This window comes from Anser brachyrhynchus (genome assembly GCF_964034855.1).
Source record: "Anser brachyrhynchus genome assembly, chromosome: 3".
Taxonomy (NCBI): domain Eukaryota; kingdom Metazoa; phylum Chordata; class Aves; order Anseriformes; family Anatidae; genus Anser; species Anser brachyrhynchus.
In genome coordinates, this window is record NC_137696.1 from 120,998,676 (window position 1) to 121,025,974 (window position 27,299).

General features: G+C 37.1%; 1 protein-coding gene across 3 annotated transcripts in view; it reads left to right on the plus strand.

Annotated features, from left to right (window-relative positions):
* Positions 1-27,299, plus strand: part of SUPT3H (SPT3 homolog, SAGA and STAGA complex component) — a 280,720-nt gene that overhangs the window by 223,844 nt on the left and 29,577 nt on the right. The window lies entirely within an intron of this gene.

A 27,299-nucleotide genomic window follows, 5' to 3' on the forward strand; every position in this document is an offset into this window, starting at 1 on the left:
TCAAGTGACACATTAAGGGTTGGAGAAAGAAGAGATTGGTTTCTTTAGACAACTTTGAACCTCAACTAAAATGTAATAGAACTGAGCTTGTGGTAAAACACTGATGTGTTATGAGGTTTCGCCATCATTTTTTCTATGCAAATGGCAATACCATTGTCCAGAGCAGTCAAACAAATTCTTTATTTAAATTTCTTACCTGATAAAAAAGTGTGAGTAGTCTGTCTCTGATGTCATAAATTGGGATTATTTTCTATGAACTGTTGTTTTATGTGGCATATATTCTTACTTAGCTCAAAAAAAATACATTTAGAAAAGAATGAAAGTCAAAGAAATTATTATAGAAAAAACATACTAGACCTCAGCTCTGAAAAATCAGGAAGAAATTTTCTGTTTTTGCAGAGGTTTTAGAAAAAAAAAAAAAAAGATTCTGAATCTGGAGGAAATTCATCTCCATGAAAATTATATGGAGGAGCATAAATGTCAAGGAAACAGTAGTACTTGACCTCAGAAGGTAGGAACAGAAAAAAGTAAAAGAGCATGTGAAGTTATAATTTTCTTAGTGTTAAAACTAAGAGCAATACTTTTATGAATGGAACTGTATGTTTGGGCTATTGTTCTCTTTACATAATTTTACCTCTCTCCTTTGCCACTCACAAATGCTAGACTAATATCATGTGAAGCGCACAATAGAATTTCTAGTTCAAAACAGAGAAGAGTTTTTAGCAGAAGTTTGCAAGAGATAAAGCAAAGAACATGGTGATAGCTTCTGAAAGCAAATATATTTGGTTTTATTTTATTTGGAAAGAACTCATAAACAATTACAGAAAGGTAAGTCTTCCTCCCCCAACTATCACTAAAAGGCAATGTAATTATTAGCCAAACTATAAGATTGCTTTGCAACCATGAGGTATAGTAAAATACTCTATTTTTTTCAGTGTCCTGCTAACTTGTGAATTTCCCAAACTGTACAGCTAACTGAACAGTTTAATTTGTTGACACTATCTTCTGACAGCATGGTTAATATGATGATCAAATCTTGTTCCTTCTAAACAAGCCAAGATAGAGGGAATCATGGGTAATCTTGTAGATATATACAGATGTTGCAGAGCTATAATACTGTTCCTTTTTTGATCAAAAATTTCAGGAAGAGCATTATGAAAGATATTATAGCGTATGCATTTAGATCTGCTGATTTGCCCACTTTTCTTTTCACTGCTATCAATCACAGCTGTCCAAAAAGTAACTACCCCAAACTTCCCATAAGTTCCTTACAAATGCAGAAAGCGTGGACATAGACAGATGCTTCCTTTGACCCTACCTTTTCCTATTGCCAGACTCTCACTGTTGATTTAAAAAATATTCTACGTAGCCATTTTGAGCAGTGCTGCGGCAACATTTCTTTTGAACTAACTTCTGCTTTCTCCAATTGCCACTGCCTTCACAATAGTTTCTTTATATATTTGCATGACCTCGTAGACTTGATGACAGAACCAGGAGGAAAAGTGGCTTTACTTGGTGCACTTCTTGTGACACTTAACAAACTGCAGGTTTGGTGCTTGTAAGAGCTGGAACACAACCACAGTTTATGCTGGTGTCCATCCTGTTCCATATTTTCCTGCTTAGCATGCAAATGAGAAGCATGTCATTGTGTTTAATCCTCTCTCTTTTATCCATCGTGTTTTATCCTCTGAATTCTATCATTAAATCAGATTTATTAGATAATTCTAATATTTTTGACTCTGTAAAAGGTGACTTTGATGGGCATCTTGGCTTGAGAGTTTCATTTCAGAAGTAGTGTTCTGACTAGTAGAAGCAGCATAGGATCCCTAATTTTCCCATCAGAGGATTTAGTAGGATACATCAGAACTGGTAAGAACCAGTAGTAATTATCTGAACCTTGGTAAATTGCTTTCTGAAAGTGGACTTAAGCTCAGAATATTACCAATACAGATAAACATCTGCCTGTAGAAGTGATTGAAGACTCAGCCATGAGATTATTTAAACTTAGATTCCCAAACTTGACTACACTGAAGTACACACAAATGAGTGTCTGAAGGCAAGCCATCATAACTGCATTGTGTAGACATGAATTGCCATTGTTATTGTGTCTGAAGTCTTTTCCCCACCAGTAGCACCTCTGCACTTAACAGTGAGGGAGCTGGAGCCAGTTTTTACTTCAAGAAAACTTGAATGTTTTCTTCTCAGATTCTGACTTTTTCTGAAAGCTTTTCAGGGTGATGTCTAGGCACTATTTGAGGTATACTCGTCAGACTTGATTTGGTTGCTTAAAGATAGATGCTGGAATAACTGGCCTGATTTGCATTTTTAGCCCAGGAAGACCTTCTCTGTGATACTTGTCATATCCATCAGACAGCTGCAGATCCCTTATTTGAGACATCCCATATCTCTAAACTTAAGCGTCTGAATCTTTATTGTTACCCCATAGTTCTCTTGTTATTATTTTGGGAGGGAATGCAGTAAACAGCAAAAACAAGAAGAGAAGTTATTCTACAGAAATTAGAATATGGAAAGATTCCACCATGGGTCAGGAAAGCTAGAATTTATTTCTGACAGTGGCATGGATGACTTATGTGGCATTATTATGCCAATAGGCATACTTAGATTGGAATTTAGACTAAAACCTTTAAAGCCTAACTTTACAGCTGACTTGCATTTCTTCTGTATGCTTCAGGTTCTCAGCATCCTGCAAAAATGAGTTCTTACAGGTCTCAAATCAAGACTTCAAACCAATGACGTCTATTAAAAATTTAGATCTTCTTTCTGCCTCTGTCTTCTGTCTGACAGTGAGGATTATAATTATTTGGCACCAGAGTTTGTCCAGAGATGAATTTATAGGGTTGTTAAGATAAAGCCATGACATGTCTGCCAAAATATTTTTATTATAGAAATATAAAGAAATTTCATTCAGTGAAGCTGAGATTCAGTAAATAAGACTGAATTTAACACCTGTTGAGTAAGACTGGCATTTATCTACTAAATGATTCAGAGAAATATTGAATGTTCATCAATAGCTATGTGTCATTAGATTCAGTGAAGTCAGGCTTTCAGGTGTTTCCACCCTAAAAACTAACCTCTAAAGGTCATGTAGAGAAGTTAGTAATAAAAAATACACCATATTCTCTTCGATTTCTCATAAGCCTGCTATCTTTCTTCCACATCAGAATTTGTAATTAATAGGTGCCCTCACAGAGTCTGTTGTGAGAAAGGATTTTTCTTCATGTACAGATATTTCACACTAAGTTTTCTGAGTTCTGTAATAAGAAAAAAAGGTGCAAATATGTTTGTTGTATAGGAAGAATGTATGATCAGTCCTAGAAACCTAACTGTGAACTTAATTATCCGAAATAACATAACATGTTAGGAACATACAGAAAGTCTCATAACAGGATTATTAGGCAAAATAAGTTACCCAAAGCATTCAAGAACAATTTTCTTAAAACAAGAAATATACTGTTCTGAAAAATTCTTGGATGTATGTCTATTCAGCATTAAGGAGGATTTACAGAAGAACCTTACCCTCACTTTAAGTTAGTAAGAAATAATGGACAGCCCTAGACTATTTCTTCATTTTAAATAATTTCTATCTCATTGCAGCCAGTCATACGAAGCAGAGAGCAAACATTTTCTTTTTCATTTGGGAGATTATTTTTAATTTAAGTAGAGTTGGCTTTTGGCTTTTTGCCGTGCTGTCTAATGTGAGGCATTCAGTGGTCTCCCTGAAATTCACTGTGTATCATTTTTAGTGTTTATGATTTAACAAAATTGGTTTTAGAAAGACTTTATCATCAGTACAAATGGATTTAGTTTAAATATCAGTACATCTGGAGAAATGACTAGAAAAATCTGGTGCTGCAAAGTATATGATAACACCTCTCGATTTAAGATTGAGAGACTAAAAAATCAATGTTCTGTGTATGAAAAATCCCATTCAGATGATAGCATTTCAATCCTAAAGCAGATAAAATTCTCACAGCCTTTCTATAAACATACAGATTTTGTCAATACCAGTCTTTTGTTTTTTCTCTGCCATATAGTTTTGAATCTTCTTTTTTTTTTTTTTTTTTCCCCTCACCTGTTTATTGTTTCTGAAAGTGGAGTGGCAGGCTGCTTTATTGTACTCTTCTGGTATTTTTAAATCTTTTTTCACTGACCTGACTTTATCCTGCCAATATTTTTTATTTTTCATTTTTTATTATGTGACCGTGCCTTCTTTCAGGGCAGCATTAAGCTGTGTCACACTCCCAGGTTAAGTCCCATGTCTTGAAGGAGAGGAATCTCAGCTCTGACAAGCCAGGACTCTGCAGTTCTTAGACTAAAGCTAATTTCTGCACTGTTGGAAAGTCACCCTCAGCAGAGGCAAGACCCTTACAGGATTACAAAAACATTCTCCACGTTCAACATCAGGCTCCAAAAATGTGAAAAAGCCCTACATTCCTTCTCCTGTGTGGGTTACAAGAAGGGACCTGGCACTCTTCAAGATATTAATGACATGGTCATCAGTGATGGTTCATTCAGATTTGACCCAGATAGTCTCCAAAAGTTATTTGAATCACTCGCCATGGAGACTATGATACGTGGTTCTTGATTCTGCTACTCTGAATAAAATTCACTTGTTTCCTTGGCACAGTTGAGAAGAGGATCTGAACTGGTAAGAGAGTGTTCTCTTGCTCTTGTATTTACCCTACAAGTATGCAGCCCTCATTGTGGTGTGGGTTGTTTGGCTTTTCCTTAGACTGTTTTTCCGTTCCTCAGTCATTCTGCTGACAGCAGAGCAGCCAGGTATGCTAGATCAGAGGACCAGGAGCCTTACACACAAAGATGTTGGTTCTAATTTTGTCTTGGCAGCAAATTGTTTTTTCATCAAGAAATTTCTTTGTATGGGGGACTAACTTTGGGATGATTGCATTCAATGTGAGGTTCAGTTACGGGCAGGCTGAATTTTTGCCTGAGCACCATCAGTCGTGGTATTGTATTGAAGCATCATATTGGACGAGACAGATGGGCGGACCTCATAAGGCTGGTTCCGTTCCAGGAGTTTTCAAAATCAACTTTGCATTTTAAATTTAAACAAGAAAGCAGTTGTTTTTATCCAGGATCCCTCTCAGATCTCTTTTGCTGGTGTAACTCTCTGGTGTTGATGCAGATCTTATCTTCCAGGTCCTCACATGGGATTCAGGAAGACAAGTCTTCCTTATATCATCTCACAACTAGAGCACCAGGTTGTTTTCAGTGTTAGGGTTCTCATTGCTTAGCTCCTTTTTCACTCTTCCTACGCGTTACTACTCCAAAGGATTAAAACAAGCGAGTTTGGTTTTCTCTACTCATTCAATTAACCTTTTTCATTCTTAAAGTCTTTTATTTTAAAAAGGTGAAAGACTTTCTATCAGTAACGTTGCAGTGCAATTTATGGCTGTCTCTTCACGTCACACATCTTTGGATGTTTTCCCAGTATCTGATTATTATCTGATTTTCCGTCTGATTTTCCATTTCTTTCTTCTAGCTAGAAAACTCATTCCCTGGCAGCTTTGGTTCAAGTACTAACTTTCTGAATGCAGCAGCCCCATGATGACTGCCAGTCCCTCTCTTACTGCATCTGTCCCTGAAAATATCCCTTCTAGTGGTTTCAGTAAGATCAGGGGAAGGTTTAGATCCTTCTGATACAGCTTTTCAATATGAAACCATTGAGAATACCTCAAACTTCTATCTAAAATTGAAGTTTTGTACTATCTAGGAAATACACATAGCCTATGTCAAATGGTTCCCAGGTTCCTATTCCTGAGTTCTGAAGAAATGCCCGTATAGAAAGCATGGTTATAAAAAGATCTGCTGGAAGATTGCTAATATATCTCATCCATGTTTGATTGGACACATGCCACCAGACCTCAACATCATCAAAGCATATTTGTTGTAGAAGTAGTTCTTTATATAGTTTATAGGGGGCTACTGAGTGCTTCACCTATATTTTTACCAAACACTACAAAAATTACGACACGGTCATGGTAATTGGATGAAAATGCAAAGGTTTGCTGGTATGTCTGGGTAGAGAACTAATTTGTTGAAGCTGGATGCTGTATGAATAATCCCTTGAAGAAGGAGAGGTTAATTTTCTGTAATTTATTTGCATATAGTTTGGTTGTATATTTTCCCATCTTCCCATCTCCTAATTTCTTTCAGACTTCCAGGTAGAAGAGCTTTTGTGGCAGCTTGGCCAATGGAAAAAATAATGAATAATGACTATGATTTCATTCGACTGGGAACGATAGCTTAACAGTACATCAGAAAGGAGTCCTTCCTGCATACACCAAGAGTCATTTTGTAGTTGGCATCCAGTGTTTTATTGGATATGAATCTAAGGTTGCACTTACTGTGTGTGGTTAGTGCAGTAGAGTCCTGGTGTGCTTTGCGTCTTGGTTTCCCAGGAGAATCCAGGTACATTTCCTAAATGCAATCTTACTGGGTTAGTGACTGTTTAGCCCAGAACCAGTGATGTCACCATCTGAGAATTAATGTAAATTGTTCTGAATGAAAAAATAAATAAATTCAAGACTGTCAGGTAACAATTAGTTTTGTTAGATGGATGTTTTATACAGAAATAGAGAAATTAAGTATTTTCAATTATACAAGTCATAGAGGTGAACAGTACTAGTAGCAGAAACAGTTGCTGTGGTACTTAGTTTTTTATAACATCATTGTTACAGACTTCTCAAACTGCCATTTTTTTGTTGTTAACATGCAAAAGTTCACTTGACTTTACTGGGGTAATATCTGACGTGCTGTGTTTGGCAATTTTCTCTGAAAGAGTCGCAGTGCAGTGTATCTTAGGTCTGTGACACCAGAAGGAGGGACAAGAGAGAGGGAAGGGCAGAAACAAAGCAAAATTTCTTTGAATATTCATCCCAGGATGCTGTTGACTAAGAGAAACCCATGCCATATGGAATTCCTCAAAGAACATGTGGCTTGTGGATTTGCATGTCAACTGGCTGGTCATGCTGACTGATTTTGGTAGTTAGGAAACCAAAGCACTTTATAGGATAATGGATGTTCTTTGACTCTGTGCTTCTAGGTATATGAAAGGGAATTTGGGAACTTACATCCAATATGGGAATTCCACAGTTTCTAGGTTTTCCACCTGAAAGTCTAGGATCTTAAAAAGACTCCTGCCAGCTTCATTCTTTCAGGTTTGAGAATGAGTTGACCCTGGTTGATCTATATTCAAAATGTTCCCAAGTGTTGCAAGCCTCTGATGTTGTGTTCTGGTGCACTTTGAGAAATATGCGCTAGAACCCTGCTATTGCTGAGTTGTACTGATGTGATTCATATTCTGTATTTGATTTCACCAAATCTTGCTAGTTTTGAGTAGCTGAAACTTAATGGAACTGGGAAGAATCACATTAGTTTTAGTTACGAGCTGCAAGCATATTTTCTTCTAGAAATGACTAGATTTCTGGAAGAAATTATGTGAAGAATTTTTTTTTGTAGAACATTTCAAAAAGCTGGAGAAATGGAAAAAATGGAGAGCCTGATTGTAAGTACAAGCTTTATCATTTACTACTACAAAACTCAGCTCCATACATACAGCATTGTGATTGTATTCTTGATTAAAATTATATGAGAATATTTTGTAACAGCAAGCACGTATTTTGGGGGGATTATTTTCTCAAGAAGGTTATAGTGTCTTTGTCAAGCACCAGCAGTGGTATTTTCTGATATCTTTTCTTTGTTGTTTTGTCATGGTTGTCCTTGCTCTTCCATCCGAGCTGGTGATAGGTGTTCCTAATAAGGCAGTTTGGGAAGAAGAGTTTGGCTGTGTAATTTATTCTTTAGCAGCATTTGATGGATGTTGGTTTGGACAAAAAGAGCACTTTGAAAGTTTTATAATCATATGGTAAATGGGAACTAACATTAAACTAGTGAAAATGATCCGTTTGCATTTGTTTTGACCTTAATAGCTATGTCAAAATGACTAACATAATTAGAGCAGTTAGGTTTTGTCTCCAAGTGCAAGCCACAATGGAAAGCAGCAAGTGTACTCTAGATTCTTCTGCATTGTATCATGTCTAAGGTAGTCTAGACATATATTTTATCCTCATATTCTCTTTTGACTGTATTGGGTGGTGCTTACTGTTGCCTACTTTAAAGCACGGTCCAGACTTTCAAGGAGCAGAGATATACAAAATGGGTTTTAAAAATAGCGCTATATAATTTTTCAAGACATGAGAGAGAACATACGTAACTCTTCATCATGTGGGATGATGCAATTCTGTCTGTTGTACCTGAGTCTATTTTTCTGTACTCTGTGCATAAAGAAGCTTAAAGAAGACATTTTGTGGCCATTAATTCATTGCAGGCTAAATCTTACTTCCTTGTTCAAGCAAAACTTAATGGGAAATATGCCTACATTAAGATGAATGGACTTTTTATATTCAGAGATGAATTTACTTGTGGCTATAAAATTAATCGATAAGAATGGCCTAATGCTTGTACATAACCTCTATTATCAATCTTTTACACACATTCTTTTTCTCATAATTCATTTAGATATTAGAAGAGTAGAATAATTCTGACTGTCCAGTAGTTAAGTATCAGCTCAGTCTGTCCCAAAAGCTCAAGTAAATGATATTGGTGTTACAGCCCTTTACATGGAGAAAATAACCATACGATTAGGTTATTTTGTGGTTCATTCAGATGACTGGTCTAAGTATTAGGTACATTGAAGTGTGACCTAGAATGAAGGGAGAAGGAGGATTATTTCTTTTATGTGTAGAGAACGTTCAGTAGGAAAGCAGTGGGAAGTCTTTTTGAGGAAAATTGACACTCTCTTGTAGCATGACCTGCATCTATCTTTGCAGGATACCTTCCTTCCATGTATCCTTGCAGTGACCTTCCTTCACAAAACTTTGGTTCTGGGCTCTTAATTTACACCAGGAGAGCCTCAGTGATTTCAATAAAATTAAGATTTTAAATGGGATCAAAATCAATACCAAACCAAATTCTAATAAGCTGTGTTTCTGTAGACTGGCAAATAATAAATAAATAAACAAAAATAATAAAATAAAAAATCAAAGCAAAATAATAATAAAATGTTAGGTTTAGAATAATCTAAAAATACTGACTGGTAAACTGCACAGTGAAAATGTTCTGTAGTTTTGACTGGATGTAGGTATAATTATAATGGTCATCCAAATATTATTCTAAATAATAATATTCGTTATGCCATTGTGTTCACAAAAATATCAAGATGTATATTTTATATATTTCTTACCAGGAATGCAAACACAATGTCTCTAAAGAAATTATATTATTCGAATCAACTTTACTTCTAACACTTGGAGTAACAAGCAATAAATTGTTAATCAGAAATATTCTGTGATCAATATATAGTGATTATCCAAAACCTTGATATAAACAGTCATTAATATCTTGCAATGATTCGACTGGTGAATAATGCACGTTTGTAAATATTATTTGTGACCATGAGAAACAACGCTAGTCAAAAAGATAGCATCCTCTGCTCTGAAATTAAAAAGAAAGTTGTCAGCTACAAAAAAGAATAGGAAAATGTTTCCAAAACGGATTCTTTGTCCCCTCTGGTTTATGCCAGCTCTGAAATGAAGTATTTTCGATGTTTAGCTCAAGAGAAATTGAGATTATAAATGTAAACTGTAATACTGCACAGACCTGTGGAAGACAGTGGCCATTATTCAGCAGTGCAAGTGTGTGTAAATGGAGCATAATGAATGAACAGAGGGTATAACCAACTTTTGTTTGGGTATTTACTTTTTTGGGGAAAATACTCCTTCAGGCCCCAAGTAATTTCAGCATGAAATGACTTGCTAGTCTAAACCTTCTCTTGTTAAAAATTTCAGCCCCGTAAAATTGCATAAGCACCATTAAACAATGAATATTTACAAAGCCACGTTTATGATACTGCTTGTGACATTCCCTGTGTGAAGAACATGTAATGCCAGAGTAAGCTCTGAGCTGGAGACTTGCACGGTTTGGGCCTCAGACAGTCCAGCCTGTACGCTTATATGTTCTTAAGTAATGCATGCAAGTATTCCACATGAACTTCAGTACTTTACACATGCATGTGAATAGTACAGCTTCATGATCAAGTGATGTCCTAAACAAAGACCTTTCACTTCTGGTAGTTTAAAAGTGCTCATTATTGGACCTGACTGAGCTCAGGTTTTAATCCACTGTTTAAATCCATTTTTGTTGTGAAAAATACTGAAGTTTATCAAAGCTTTTCATAATTCCAGTTCTAAAAATAATGCTAACTCCTCTGATTTTCTCTTGAAAACAAAATTTTTGGAATTTTGTTAGCTGGAGATATAGCAAAGCTGAGCTTGATACTAAAAGGTATCACACAAGTAAAGTGGAAAAAAAGAGGGAAACATTGAAAATATAAAAGATAGTGTGACAGTATGATATTTGCAGAGATAAGCAAGTTAAACAAAGCAGAAAATTCCAAAACGCATGTTTGTTTTAGGTGCCTTAAACTTAAAAAAAAAAAAAAATCAGCTTCACTTTTGGTCTGCGTGTCACTCTTCTTAACTGAAAGGAATTTCTTTCTGCATACTTCAGACCAAAACAGTAGTGAAAAAGGTTTTGCAATACAATCTTCAATAATTGTTTCAATATCCACAGTGTGGATATGTTACATCTAAATTTTTCTAAAGCACTTGAGTGATACAAATTTTTGAATACTGTTCCTGAAAGAAATTAGGTAGACTGAAATTAAATCAAACAAAAAATCTCTGATATTTACGGTGTTGTAAATATACTGCCCCTGTTGATAATCAAAATCAATTGATAGTGATTTTGATGAAGTCAGGATTTCATTCTTCATCAGTTTTCAAAATGAAATGTATGTATTTATGTCAAAAAGCACTTGAAAACTTTTCCTTCAGTTATATATTCAGTTTCTGATATATAAAAAGTCAAAATGACACTTTTCTTGTTTCTTCTCATTTTGAAAGCAAAAAAAAAAGTATTTTATTTCATTAAACAGTTATACACTTGTAAAGTCTTTGTCTATACCTCAAGCTATTGTCTGCAGTTATTTGTTATTCTATAGTGTTAACACTGTGTTTGAAAAATATGAGTTATGATTCTATAAAAACAGTAGGAAGTCAAATCTCAGTTTGGAAATCTTGCTCCCTTCCCTCCCAGCCCCCACCCCAAGGTTCCTCCTTGCAGATTTATGAAAGAAAACATTTCTTTCTGTAAAAGGTTTTTGTATGCCAGCATCTGGAAGTGTTTATTTCAGTGGCGTGTAATCTATCTGTGGATTTAGTTAGCACCAGACCCCCTTTTGTGTACTCCTGACTTAAAATTTTTATAAATGATCTTGTTGAATTTGTGCCAGTGTGCACATGGTTTGGCTGATTGCTGCATATATCCTTTACCTGCCAGTCACCTTTGATTTATATTCCTTCCCCTCTGCTTTTGCCTTCCAAAAATGGTGCCACTGAACTGTCCTCTAAATCATCTTATTGGATAAATTACTCCAAGATGAGATGGTACGTTTTAGGCCGGCTCCTAGACAGAAGGCATTCCTATAATCCATCCTTGCCCGCTCTGTGTAGGACCATTCAAAAACAAGAAGGACCAGGGGAAATCAGGCTCCCTCTTCCCCTTCGTCCTGAGCACTATTTCTTCCAGTGCTATTCAAAAATGCAGAATTGGACGTTTGATTTATATAGCTCTTAATGCCATTTGAAGACACATAAACAGTTTGAGAATCTTTCCGCATTCTCTCCTAAATTAAATTCTTTGTGATATGAGTTTAATCCTAAGAACATGGTTATATGGTTTTCTCCCAGGAAAATTAAAATGTAAAAGAATAGCTTATTTAAGAAAATTTTAAAGCATTTCATTTGGAATAGGTTATACAATATACATGACAGTTCTTTCCATGATAAAAATCCCTACTGGTTTCCTTAGCTAAATAGCTAATACTCCTTCAGAATAACAACGGTTCTGTAAGCTTTACTTAATGACATTACTAATTTGGAGAGTTTTATGAAGTTTCCTGGAGAAAAGCAGGTGGCTTGGCAGTAATTTAAAAGGTTCACAATTTGTGGTAGCGGTTTCAGGGGGTTTCATGTTTCTAAAGAGGGAGACCAAACTGCATATTGCTTAAGAGTGTCTGACACAATGATGTATCATTTTGGACTAAGTTTCCAGAAGTTCATTGGTCATTAAATGTGCTGCTTGACTTTATATTGCAGTTTCCCAGCTGTCTCTACTGGGGGTAATCCTAACGCTCAAGCAGAATTTATTAATGAAGGCATAAGCTTGCAATCCTGATGAAACAGTAAGTTGCCCAGATGAGTTTATTAAACAGGAACATAGATTTTTAGATAAGACAAAAATGTCATTTAAGTAGATTTGAAAAGAACTGGCTCATTTTCTGCAGAGCACTGGGAAAGTATTTACAAACGGTCTGGATAGTATTTGATATCCTGTGGGGACATTTAAAATTCTTGGATTGCACATACATCAGTGTCTTACTACACAACACAGTACATGAATTGTTGCAAGCAGCATGCAAGACTTTTAGGCAGTATAGATGTGGTTCTGTTGAGGCAGGAGACACTGGCATGAAATAACTCCGCTAATTTAGTCTGCTGAACCGCGCCGAGGATTGCTTCTCCATTGTGGTGCTGCCTGGCCAAGCGTGAGATACTGGCAGTGCGAAACAACACCCACAGCTTGCTCAGGAGCTCGTGGTGGAAGAAGTTATTACTTTTCATGTCTCATAATAAAAAGTACTCTGATTTGACAAAATATTAGCTCTGTTAGTGAGAAGACAATAAGTAAGCTCTGAAGTTTACAATTAAATGTATCCCTCATATAACACAGCAACTCCTAATCTCATAAACCTTATATAATTATTTTTTTCCTAGCCATATGTCCAGATTCAAATAGGTACTGGAGGCTTTTTACACACAGTTGTACTGATGTAGGAGGATCCTAGGGTAAGAATACATTATTTTTTAAATGAAGCATACGTTCTTATATAGCTCCTAAGAGGTTTAAAAGGTCTTAGTATAAATGAGAATGTATACTAACATATACTTCTGGTACTTTGCTCATGGTCATCTGAAAAGTAATACGGCAGCATAAATATCTGTTTGAAGGGTAAGGTGAGCAAATATAATTCTGCAGCAGATACTAAGGAAAAAAAAAGGTAACTTAATGAACTGTTCTGAGACACTACACAAAGAGAAGATATGTAAACATGCACATCTTAAATAATTCACATTATTGTTTGTATTGTATTTTTTGTCCCTATATTGTATCCATGTAGTATGTGGATTCTGGTACAAAAGTAATGAATAGCAGCTTGATAATTTAAGAATCTTAAAATTCTATTCTATTTTATTTTATTTTATTTTATTTTATTTTATTTTATTTTATTTTATTTTAATTTAATTTAATTTTATTTTATTTTTTACTTGACATTACAAAGAATAAAAGTCCAGCTCCTTGTGGTTACCATATTTTTGTGGGTCTACTAGATTTGGGGCAATATTGTGTGCTTACACCATTATACAGTGCAAGAGGAGTTGTAGTAGTTGTATTCCGTTCAATTCCTTCAGGTTCCCCTTGATAATGAGCATTCGCTCGTGCTTATTTTTCTCCCTGAATGATTTAAAAGTGCTTTATGAGCTAAAACTACTTACGGTTGTCAGTTCACCTACAACAGGGACTCAGCCAGCTCAAATGTGAAATGCAGCAGCTGTGTAAAAGTCTGCAGCAGTGCTGTGCAGCTTTGTAGGACAGGATGTGAACTGTCTAGATGAAACATTATGAGAACTTTAGGATCATGTAATATAACTGTTTGAGTTGGAATTAATGTATAGGAAAATGACATGGAGCTTTCAATTTCTTGTGAACAAGATCACCATTTTAGACGTTATTTTTATCACAGACTTCAGACAGATTTCTGCTATTACACTGGGCTTGGATAGAAGCGCTACACTTGGTCATCTCTGGCATCACTGACCTGTACAAGAAGGTAAAATCTCTAGAATAGAATGGTAATTCTGGAAAGCAATAAATAATAACCTGGGAATACTGGGACCAAATGGAACAATTTCTCTTGTAGTTCTTATTAACTGTTATTTTCCACTCTAGTTGCCTGTTCTCTCCTTCATAAAGTCCTCTAATAATACTAAAAGTAGGCACCTGTGGAGCTAGGTATTGTACACAGAAGACGTAGGATTTCTGAGGTTTGAACAGGGATTTCATGTTCTGGTTCTGTTCGTTTAATATGCCTATACAGTGATGTCTCAGTTCTCAGTTAAATCTTTGGTACCACTAATAAAACTGAGAGTTGTTTAGCGAGCAGTGGAAGAAATGAGGCTTGATTTCTTCTGTCTTTGTGTCCTCTAAGGCATTAATGCCTGTTCTCCCCACATCCCTCTGTCATGCCTCCAGGCAGCAGAAGACAACACTACTACAGTAGGTAGGGTTCCTAGAAAATCTGTTTAACACCTAAGTTCTCCTTTTCTCCAAACTGGACCCATTTCACTGAGCCTGACGGTGCACTTAGTAGCACTTGCAAAAATTTCTCCAGCTGAACCAAATGAAAGCATAAGACTTCAGGCAACTAAACACATTTTATGAATTTCAATTTGGGGTTTCTGTGTTTTTTGTCTTCCTTGAGGTTTTGCATTATTCCAGCTTTCTGACTTTAACTTCAAGGTCGTATAAACCTCAATTCAGCAAAGCAATCATCTGCTTAATTTTTAAACTATACCTTCAGTCTGACAAAAAAGCACATGCTAAATTGAGGCTTTCGGTATTATTAGTAATATATGTTTTGATTCATTTGTTCTATCAACATCCTTTTTTATTGCATGTAGGAGAAAAAGATGAAGGAGGATGCATGTGGGAGGAAAGGATTTTCAGAGAAGTAAACAGACAGGCAAAGACATATATGTATGGTATCTATATCTGGATCTATGCTAGTAAGCAAAGCTAAGAAAAGAAAGACTTTCATGTATGTATTTGTACATAAAGTGATTTGTCCTGTCATCCTGGTTTCTGAGGACATTTAATTTACAGTAAGTCTTTTGCTGATGATGGTGATTTTAAAGGCACCAGTAGTGGATGTGATAAAGAAGACAAGATGCAGCCAGTTCTGATGCTGGGATGAAAGTTAGAATGTTTCAAATATATGTTAAGTGGAGAGAGGTAATATTTTAAGTAAGAGGTGGACTGAAATTTTGAGATTTTTTTATGTTCCATTTCTGAAAATATGCATAGATACTGATAAATTTTCATAGGGTAGCTGAAGAAGTGCAAGTTGTGTGTCTGTGCATACTGTGAAGGTAGGTGCCAGAATAAGAGAAGGTAGCTAGTGGTCCTTAAAAAGCACTAGCAATGAGCAGAAAATGGTATGAAATTAAAATTGGATCATTTTTTCTGTCCTTGTAACATTTACGTCATTCAAAAGTTTTGGAAGGTGCTTAAAGGATTTAAATTTAAGCAGGATACAGCACTGGAGCAGTGTTGAGTTATTAGAACTCAAGAAAAATCATGAAGTAACGGGACATTCTTGAAAGGGATATAAGAATCTAGAAATATAATAAAGTTAATCATGCCGCAGTCATGTTTTTAGTGCTGTGTATTACTGTCCTAATGTCTGTGACTGTAATGTCCACTTTAGGATGAAGCTTCAACCAGTGGCTTTCAATTACATCCCTGGTATCTACTGTTCCACAGCAACAAAATTTCAGAGTCAGGATGATTTTCCTGCTTTTAAATTGAGAGCTTCTTGCTCCTATTTATATCATCCTAAATAATTCAGATACCTTCTCTGTAAGCAATTTCTTTAGTTATGTAATGTTAGAAATTATATCCTCTTCTCCATGTCACTTACTTTTATAGGAGAGAGAACATAGGGAGAGATATTTCGTTGGTGCGTTACTCCTCAGTTTCTCTGTTTTTATGTGGTTAACTTGCACATGGATAAAAATGCAAGTTATTGTTCTTCCATAAAGATTCTGAGCTATTCTTCAACGCCCTGAAGACTTGTGCCAAATAAGGCTCCTCCAGACTTTGGTTGCTGGACAACTATTGAACCTGGTGTGTACCTGAGTGGTTAAAAACTGTGGTTGGCTTTACCAGTATGGAATGAATTGCATAGTTCAAGGCTCTGACTAAGAATCTCATGCCTTTAATCTTAAGTAATTTAAATTCCAATATTGCCATTAGTCGCTGAATCAAGAAGAGCCTAAACTTTTAAGTTTTGCATGGTGCTGGCACAAAGGAAATAATCGCACAATAAATGCTGTGGAGAGGAAAAGGACCTGGGGGTGTTGGTCAATGCTCACCTGAACATGAGCCGGCAGTGTGCCCAGGTGGCCAAGAAGGCCAACGGCATCCTGGCTTGTGTCAGGAATAGTGTAGCTAGCAGGGACAGGGAGGTGATTGTCCCCCTGTACTCAGCTCTGGTGAGGCCGCACCTCAAGAGCTGTGTTCAGTTTTGGGCCCCTCACTACAGGAAGGACATCGAGGACCTGAAGCATGTCCAGAGCAGGGCTATGAAGCTGGTGAAGGGCCTGGAGCACAAGTCCTGTGAGCAGCGGCTGAGGGAGCTGGGGGTGTCTGGTCTGGAGAAGAGGAGGCTCAGGGGAGGCCTTATTGCTCTCTGCAACTGCCTGAAAGGTGTGGGGAGCTGGGGGTCGGCCTCTTCCCACAGGTAACCAGTGATAGGACTAGAGGGGGGTGGCATCAAGTTGTGCCAGGGGAGGTTCAGGTTGGAAATGAGGAGACATTTCTTCTCAGAAAGAGCAGCCAGGCATTGGTACGGGTTGCCCAGGGAGGTGGTGGAGTCACCGTCCCTGGGGGTGTTCAAGGAAAGGTTGGACGTGGTGCTTAGGGACAGGGTTTAGTGGGTGACATTGGTGGTAGGGGGATGGTTGGAGCAGGTGATCTTGGAGGTCTTTTCCAAACCAAGTGATTCTGTGATTCTGTGAAATGTTTGCAGAGCTGCTAACACCAACAGGTAGGTGGGGAAGGGGCTGGTACCCAGCCTGGAGATGCTCTGTTGTGCTAATACAACATTTCAGGCTGAGTGCTGGCAAAGGTCAGACTTTAACTGTGGTGATATGCTGACAGGATTACCATTTTCGATGGTAAAGTCTTTGGACAAAAGAAAAAACCAAAACTCTCTGGAGAACTACATGTGCTAGTTTTACTGCTGAGGGTGATAAAACTGCTGGAAGCAAGTTGTCTCCATGCAGAATTATTGCAATACAAATGACCTGGAAGTGAGACATATTAATTTCACTAGCTTAATTTTGGTTTGGGTATTTTATTTTGCAAGAAAGGGGACAGATTGTTACTATTTACCATAAAGAAGGCTACAGTTCTAATTGGTGTGTAGCTACAATACATAAATTACCATCAAATAGATTCAGAGTGTAGATTATATGCTTCTGAGAAAAAGTATATGTTTTTTTCTGCATCTGTTAACAACAAAGTTTAAACAACCTCACCATTGTGCATGGAGCTCTTACTCCCCCCCAGGGAAAAAAAAAAAAAAAGAAAAAAAAAGTGGAAGGTGTATGCTTGTTGCCACTTTGAGCAGCTTACGATTTAATAGTTTGCTAGGTAGATGAGGTACATCTTTGCCCGTAATTTACTACCTTAATACTTAAGAAATAAAAAGATATAACTAGGTACAAAAGAGAGAGATTGGGTGGCTCAACAAATTGATGAAAAGCTATTAATCTCAGCTCTTTAGAATATGTTGAAAGCAAGCCACATAATAAAGAAATACTGATTTTGATACACAATTTTGTAAGCAGATTCAAGTTATCAAAATTGATTAGTAATTTTGAATGCTTAGCCTGAGATATGCAAGAAAGTACTGCCTTTATCCTTTTCTTTTTTTTTTCTAAATGTGCATGATGGCATTTCCTGAAAGTAGGATTTTTTCTGGAATCTCAATTTACATACCAGAAGCCAACTTTTGTCATTTAACTTTAAAAAGGTCATTTAACTGAAAATTGTCATTTCACTGGAAAAATACTTATTACTAATCTTTTCAGTGTAAGAACATTAGTCAAGATCCGTCACTCCTGTATTTGTATATTATTTGTAATATACTGATGCAAAACAGAAGTTAATGATGGCTCAATAGATTTTGCAATATATATAGAAGACAAATGACAAGATATGATAAGATAAACAGGAAAGTAAAGGAAAGATGCTGTTGCTTGGTTTGTGAGGAAGTTATCTCAGTACATAAATAATCCAATTTGTGTAAGACTTTTTCTCTAGAAATCATCACACAGTAGAGTTTCAAGAATTAACTGACGGTGGGTGATGAAGTTACTCCAGTGTTCGTTTGTTTCTACCAAAATGATGAGGCAGGAGATGTGCTGACTTGAAAGTTTGGTATGTGCACAGCAAGGGGGGGGTAGAAATCTGACATTTGGACAGTAAATCTGCTGCTGCACAGAAGGAGGATATGTCTTGAAGAATGTGGCAAGTGAGTAGTTGCTTGTAATCATGCACCTGAAAGGAAGATTCCAAACAATGGGCAGGTGGAATCACCTTTGTAGGAACCTTATGACTTGGTACAAACGAGAAAATGTATGTGATTTGTTTGTTTTGTTTTGTTTTTTCCAAAGCTGGACTCATAATTATTTCTCTAACTTCCTCAGCAAGAAGTTCAGAACCTGGACAAAGAGTAAGGAAGGCAGTTATATGCCCTTAGAACTGTAACCTGGAAAGAAAAGATGAAATACAGCTGTAATCTGAGTACAAAGACATAGAGAGCCTGCATTTTTGGAGATGACACCCCTACTAGTTGCCTAGATGGTGGCGGTGGCCACAAGGTCCTTAATGAACAGAGATGGAGAATTTGGTGTAGGTGGGAGATGAACTCCAGTTTATCCAAACTCAGCGTGAGCTGGCAGCTTGACATTAGTAATCTCAGAGGAGCATGAAAAGGTAACTAGCCCTAAGTTATTCAGCCAAGAATCTTTATCGGTTGTATTATAGGGTAAGAAACACTTCCTACAATGTCTGTAAGCAAAAGGTTACAATGTGTAGTATTATTTGCTTCCCATAATTTATTACACACTTCCAAGTTCATCAAAGCACAATTTCCTTTAGGTTGCTGAAGCAACCCTTTATATTTCTTATTTTTCATGGGGAAAGAAGTAATACTCAACTTCATAAGCTTTACTTTAAAAAAAAATGGAATTCAAAGTTTCTAATAATGGGTTGTGGTTTTTTTTTTCCAAAACAAAAACAAAACTTTAAACTGATATGTACTGAGTACTGTAAACTCATTCAGTATTCAGCTGCCTGTAGTCAGCAGGAACCTTTTGGCTGTAGTCCTTTTTGCTGTTTACTCCAAGAATATGACATGGTGTTGGGAAGTTCTGACTTTGCTATTATAACCATGACTCCAACATTGTAATGTCATGGCAAGAAACTTTTCCCAGAAGGACAAACCCAGGCTAACCAGGTTTGGATATCCTCATCCATGTAGTCCTTAACACCACATGAGGAAGCTTTGCACATGGGAACACCGAAATATTTTTTTAAGCCACATGTCAGTTGAATTCAACACATACCCTCCATTTCATGTTATGAAGACACAATTCTAGTAGGCAACCCCCACATCATTATAGGTAGTTTGAATTGCAGCAGACACAAAATAATACCCTGTCTTAGGTGTCTTTGGACTCCTCGTCAGAGTGCAGAAGAGATACGGAGCCAAGTGCAGTATAACATAAAGGCAATAAGGCTATGCTGCTTGGCCTGGAAGTCCTTGATGTTGCTGTTTGTAACAACAAAGATCTAGGTGACGTGGCTGGAGCTCTGCATTCATAGCGTGTGTTACAGGTTTGGAACATTTACATTGCAAGCTCTTAAACTTTCCAGTTCTCCAAGCATAGTTTATTTAGGGTCTAGTTTCCTTGTCAAATATTTTTAAGAAAAATTTAATTGGGGACTGTAAAGTAATGAAGAGGACGAGTTAGTGACAGAGAGTTACTGAGTTACCATTTGATAAATGGAGTGCAAGCAAACTATTTTTATTCCAGAAGAGCCAGATGTTCGGTTTTTCATCTGTGAATTAAGAAAATGGTCTATGTTTACAGACTCTGGGGCTGTATCTGGAAAGAAGTGATTTTGAAAGAATATTCTGGAGTCCTGAGAAATCAGTGGAATGCAATGGGCTCACTACAGTGCTGTAGCTGCAAGGCTTGATGCAGTCCTTGGACAGACAGGTTGGGGAACAGGAAAGAGAAGTGTTTTCTTCTGTGTTTAGTTTAGGTGTTTGTGTTTTAGTAAAAACCGTGACAAATTGGAGAGGGCTCAAAGATCTAGGAGAAATTTTGAGACTAAAAAGTCCTGACATGGAGATACACATGGTGCTTGATTCTGTAGGTTGTCAAGCTGCATAAAGAATTGTGGAGTCAGCCTTTAAGGACCCATTAAAGAAGAAAAATCTCATGTTTTAGCATTTTTAATCCTAGCATACAGTTATACAATATTCAGCACGGGATTCCTTCTGGCTAGATACAAACACCTGTATCTGAGCAGATTGACTAGATTTCCTTTATAGTCAATTGAGAGAAATAAGCTGAGTTATTCAGACAAGAATTACACAGACAAGTGTGTAATTTATCTCTTCCTAAGGCAGATGTTTAAGAGGAGTCAAATGAACCATGCTGCAGAAGTTCCTATTTGTGTGCCTTGCCAGGATGATGGGTGTAGGTAGGTTAGGTGAGAGGAGTCCTTCTCCTAGGATCCAACTTGACATTTAAGCTAGACGAATTCAGACTAGAAATAAGGCATAGATTTTTAACAACATAACTAAGTGCTGAAATAACATAACCAATGGTTGTGACAGATTGTCCATGACTGGAAAGTTTAAAATCAAGATGAGATGTTTCTGTAAAAGCTATGCTCTAGCTCAACCACAACTATGGGATCTAGAGACTTGGTTCAAGAAAAGTTGATGCAGCTTTGTGATGCAGCAAAGTTAGATTAGCCCTAAGGCTCTAGCCCTAAGAGGTATGAGTCACACTTCACAAAGTAAAGTTAACTCTCTAGTGCTTCACCAGCCGTGTAGAAATGCAAATCCACTTTGAGTGCAGGTCAGTAGCTCGCCTAGTTCAAATTCCTAATGGACAGGTGCATAGTTTCAGAGGAGATAATTTCAAAATTTGTAATAATTTGCTTTTCTAAATATAGCAATTTTGCTTCAGTTACAATTGTCAATACCTTTTCATTATTTTTGTGATACACAACAAAGTCTGATATTTTTTCTAAAATATATTACAACTAGGTAACATACGTTTTTGAGAAGAAGCCATTGATCTTGTCATTGTGACATTTGTTTTTAGAAATACATTTTTAATAATTAGTTATTAGAACAGACAAACCTTTTATTTTAAACCCTTAGATAATTGGAGTCATCATTTCTGTATACAGTTTCTCTATACATTCTTATAAATACTCATATTGCTTATTTATTGTGAATAAAATGAGCTAAATACACTACTTTAATTAGAGTCGTGGAAATAACAAGTTATTTCTATTCTTTGAATGTCTTTGGCAAATTTCCATTGTGTCAACATAATTAAGATATATTAATATTAATCGGGTAAGTACTGTAACTTTACATAGTGGAAAAATAAAATAAAAAGGACCATGAGAACATTTTTCAATATCAGTTTCGATTTTAATACTTTATATTGTTGTGAAAAGTTATAAAAATGTGTTATTATTTTATTACCCCATTAAGAAAACAACGCAGCAACAGATGCTTGTTACCCTGATTTTCTCAGTCTGTTTATGGGGATGTTTTATCAAAATGGGTCTTTTAAAAGTTATAAAGATGTAATACTCTCCTAAATTAGGTCATAAATGCCTAATGTGGAAAACTAATACATTTTATTATTTTTCAAGTATGGGTTTATGTATATTAAAATATGCAGCTGTTAGGAAGTCTGGAGTGTGTATAGCAGAAACATATTGCATTACAAGATGTTAGTGTCTCTCTCTGAGTATGTACATTCTTTATGCATATACCCACACAAGTTTTTGGCATGTGGAAGAGACTACATTAACATTGTGGTTCAGTGTTATTTTCTAATATCATGGATCATTTTTTATGAATGCATGTAAATACTGGATATAAAGAGTACGTACATGTATTTTTATTCTGTATTTCCCCAAATCTTTCCTGCAGTCATATACGCAAATTGAGCAGGTAGATTTAAAATGTGTATGTAAATAACATTAACCTCCAACATCAGCAATTGTGTGCTGTGTTTCTGAAAAATGGCAGATGTTCCTGTACTATGAGATGATCACCTAGTTTAAACCTTACTCTGTCCTCCATGCCAACCAGGTGGAATGGACTTTGCAGTGGACACAGAGGTGTTGTTGCAGGTAGCACAGTGACCACGGCTTCTTTAAGAAATGGTACAATTGGAAGGATTTTCAGATTTCTCCACTTGAGGTAAATAGACCAGAAGTCAAAGGTGTAGTTCCCAAAATTCCTACTTCATGTGTCCATTGATAAAAGCCTGTAATGGTCACAAAACAGTGTGCACCAAATTTTATGGCAAAGATGGGAGTACACAAAATTAATACGGGACTGTTATCCCCTACACATGCATCCATTCTCTTACTATTTAATGTATCTGGGAAAAATAATTCTGGATGTAGAATTATTTTGTTATAGAGGGGAAACAGGAATGCATAATTTTGTGTCTTTTTATTCTAATTATTTCAGCCTTATTTGTGCACTTATATTACTTTATTAAAAATCAGCAAGCAAAAAAGAATCTCTGTGCTTTGTCATGCTTAGGCCTTTGTGTGTGTTAAGCACCAATACACATCTCCAAAACTATCCTACTGTCCTTCAAACACTTCCTTATTTCCACAACATTTACAAAAACCTTGTCAGTAATTAGGTTGTCAGTGTACTGATATCAGTCATACTGGTGCATGTTTTTTTCTTTGTATATCCATCTCTTTTCTTCTTTTTTTTTTTTTTTAATTTTAATTTATTTTTTAATTTTAACCCTTACATGCAGATAACAATCAGTCTCAGGAGGAAGTTTTATTTTAATATTCCTCTTGTACTTTGGACATTAGGTTCATGGGCTGTGAGTGGAACTCCTCAACACTGCAGCATTAAAATAAATACTGACGAATGTCATAAAGTAGTAATTTAAATGAAGATAAATTAGTAGGTACTTTTAATAAAAGCAATGTGAAAACTCAACCTTGAAGCAGGAAAACCAGGTTAATGTCTAATATTTGTAGCTTCATCTTTGGTGTATATCAAAATAAGAAAACAAAGATCTTGACCCTGATGTGAAGGAAAACTCTTTCTTTTTGCTCTAGTTATAGGCTTACTGTATGCTATTTCCTATAACACTGAGTAGATGGGATCATTGCAGATCTTATCATTGCAGACCTCTGTCCGTATGTACTTGCTTTTAACCTCACTTTTAAAGGTTCCTGTTTGTAAGAAATGCTGAACCCTGGAACCCGATTTCCTTCATATCCAAAGGAATTTTCCATTTGGTGCACTGCAAGTTTGGATCTGCATATGAAACCCTTCTTTCTTCAAATCCTTGAGCATTTGGGTTTAAGTTTTAATTTGGGTGACATGTGAATTATACTGGTCCGTTCACTTCTATGCCTGAAGTTTCCACAAGTTCATAGATATCTGGCCCAAGGTATTCCTTTTGACCTAATTCTCATGCTGGTAAATTTCCATCTACTTTTTTCTTTGATATGTGTTTCATGAGGATTGGAAGGCTTGCTGCCTTTTCTTACTGAACTGGAAATACTGATCCTATTGTGTTGAGGCTGACTTATTTGTTTATGACAGAGATGCCTGGTTGGTGTGGCATGGTACTGTGCTCTGTGTGGATTATGTTAAGACTTTCAACCTATCTTAGACTCCACTGTTGCATGTGCTGTGGGATATTTCCACGGGGAAGCAGCTGAAAAAGCATTTTGCAGGAAAGGCCCTTGGGGGTCCTGGTGGACGTCAAGTTGACCATGTGCCAGCAAAGTTGCCTTGATGGCAAAGAAGGTCAACAGCATCATGGGCTACAAAAGGCAGAGCATTGCCAGCAAGGCAAGGGAGGTCATCCTACCCATCTGCTCAGCCCTGGTGAGACCCATCTGGAGTGCTGTGCCCACTGTTGGGCTCTCCAGTACAAGAGAGACGTGGACATTCAGGAGCAAGGACAGTGAAGGGACTCAGAGATAATTAAGGGCTTGGAGAAGCACGAGGAAAAGCTGAGACAGCTGGGATTGTACCACCTGGAGAAGAGAGGGCTCAGAGGGGTTTTATCAAAGCCTATAAATAACTAATAGGAGGGATAGAAGAAGACAGATCCAGACTCTTTTCAGTGGTTCCCAGTGAGGAAGAGGCAATAGGCACAGACTGAAACACAGGAGGTTCGACTTAAACATAAGAAGCTGTGGGTGCCCCATCCCTAGAAGTGCCCAAGACCAGGTCGGATGGGGCTGGAGGCAGCCTGGGCTGGTGGGAGGCATCCCCCTCCCATGTCAGGGGAGTTGGAATGAGATGATCTGTAAGGTCCCTTCCAACCCAAACTATTCTATGAATCTATGAAGAGGAAAAAAAAAAAAAAAAAAAAATTGTTTTCACCTTGAGGGTGGTTGAACACTGGCACAGGTTGCCCAGTGAGGTTGTGGAGTTGCCATCTGCGGAGATATTTCAAACTCAGCTGGACACAGCCCTAAGCAGTCTACTGTAGGTGACCCTGCCTTGAGCAGAACGTTGCAGTAAACAATCACTAGAGGTGCCTTCCAGCCTCAAGTGATTCTGTGAAGTGCAGTGTTGTTCAGATCAGGCTTAGTGATTGCATACATTCAAGTTTTCCATCTTTTCATCATTCTCTGCATTCATGCAAGATCTACATTAGTCTACAAACTTGTATCCAAAAGTGTGGAAGCTCAGTTTTTTGAACTCTGGCTAGGCCTGGTTTCAAAAGGCTTTCTAGTTGTACCCATTATAGTTAAATAATGTTGTAACACTTTTCATAGAATCATCATAGAAACATTAGGGTTGGAAAAGCCCTCCAAGATCATCTGGTCCAACCACCCCCATACCCCCAATGTCACCCACTAAACCATGTCCCCAAGCACCACATCCAACCTCTCCTTGAACACCCCCAGGGGCGGTGACTCCACCACTCCCCTGGGTAACCCATCCCAGTGCCTGACTGCTCTTTCTGAGAAGAAATGTCTCTTCATTTCCAACCTAAATCTTGCCTCCTTTCTAACCATGTTAAGAACTGCACATGAAGCCTGCATGCTGTATAGTTTTACTCAACCTAATTGATTACAGTAGCAGTGCTGCCAACCACCAATGTGTTGATAGGACTTCACCAGAAGCTCAGCTACTCTGTCATTGTCTGGTCTCACAATGTAGTTAGGCTGATCCTCCCCTATCAGAACTGTAAGTTTTTATGAAATCTTAAATTCAAGCCACTGTGCAAAATGCTCAATTTGTTGCCATTTACTGTTTTTCCAGTTTTGCAAATGAATGACTGACTGGTGTCTTCTGGATCTAATTCACATTAATGAAATAGATTCTATACAGACAGCATAAAGTAAAGCTTTGCTAACAGGGATTCACGGTCAACAAAGAGTTTAGTCAGTCCTTCTGCCAGGAATTTGTGCTTCAAAAAAGATCAGAGGTGAACGTTTACAAAATTGAAAATTTCAGACGTGTTTTCCTGAGTGAGTTTCAGAAGAGGCTGTTGTTCCTGGTGGCTGGATATGCCTGTTGCTTCATTACAACCTGATAACGTATCTTATGGCCTGCTCCTTGTTGAGGCGCATTTCTTAATTTAGCCCTGAGTTAAAATGTTCATAACAAAGTGAAACAGGACTTGGTAAACAGTTATTTTATGGCTTCAAGGTTGTTTTTGAGATATCTTTTATGGATGAAATATTTCAGAACCAATTTGGTTATCTGCTTGTCATTTCTTTCTAAGCCAAACTAAGAGACATTAACACTTAGTTGTACACTTTCCTAGGCCTGAGCTTTGTTAGTGGATTATATCTTCTTTTGCCTGCCTTCCCCAGAAAAGCGAGCAGAATAGTAATAATTCAAGTTTTTTTCTAAAATTTATTTTTCAATTTCTCTGCTTCATATAGCCCAGTTAATTTTGGTGCTCCAAATACTAGTAATACCAGTGCTAGGACCATCAGAGGAGAATGCTGAAAATAGCATTTTCTGAACTATAAGGTGTGATGCTGATCCTGAGAAGGCAGATGGCTCATCCAGAAACACATCCTAAAACTGGACCAGGCTGCAGGGCCACCCACGTGCTCTTCTTGCTCAACAGGGACCCAGATGGCCGCAGCTGTACCAGTTTGCTCATGTTGTAGGAGGGTACTGCTGAAGATAATTTAAACATTAAATACATTTTCAAAAACAACATTATTTGGGGGTAGCAAAGTGTTGTAGGATGCACGTACATAACAGAGGGTGAGGTCTGGTGACTCAACTTGAATATACTATTGTGTGGTCTAAGAAAGCTACAACAGTTCTCTGTGTTCAAGTTATACCCTCAGATTTTATAAATGTAATGTTTTTGTCATCCTACCCCTGAAAGAAAGGTGCATACTTTTCTGAACTGTTTCCTTTCCAATCTGTGTGTGTGTGAGTTCAGGACGGTTATACTTTGAGAACTGAGTTTCTCCTGTTTGTAAAAAGAGGGCTGTGCACTCTCGTTTCACAGTGAGAACTTTCTGTCTTCAAGCTGCAGGAAGTTGGAGGGGTTGCTTGTATGACAAGTCATTTTGTTTCAGAATATTGTTTATTCAACTTTGCAGTCCTTGAAAAAAGGAACAACAGCTTCAGGAGTTTCAATTAGGGGTCTGTTTTGCATGACAATTGACTTGATAATTAAGGGAAGCCCATAATAATTTACCATTTGATGAAAATGTTCATGATTAGCTACTCTTTTTTCAGAAAGCTCAACTTTATGTGGCTTACATGAATGAAATGACATATATGATCGGACAAATTGTGTCATCTTATATGGTTAAAGAAGTTCATATTTTTCAAACAATAAGTTTGGAATTCATCTTACCAAATGCAGACATATAGGAGAAGACACTTCGAGAGATGCATCTCCTTGTAAACAGCATATTTCTCTGTCCTGGCTATAAACAGAGATGGAATTGACTAGATCAGATTGAGACACATCTGTGGTCTAAAA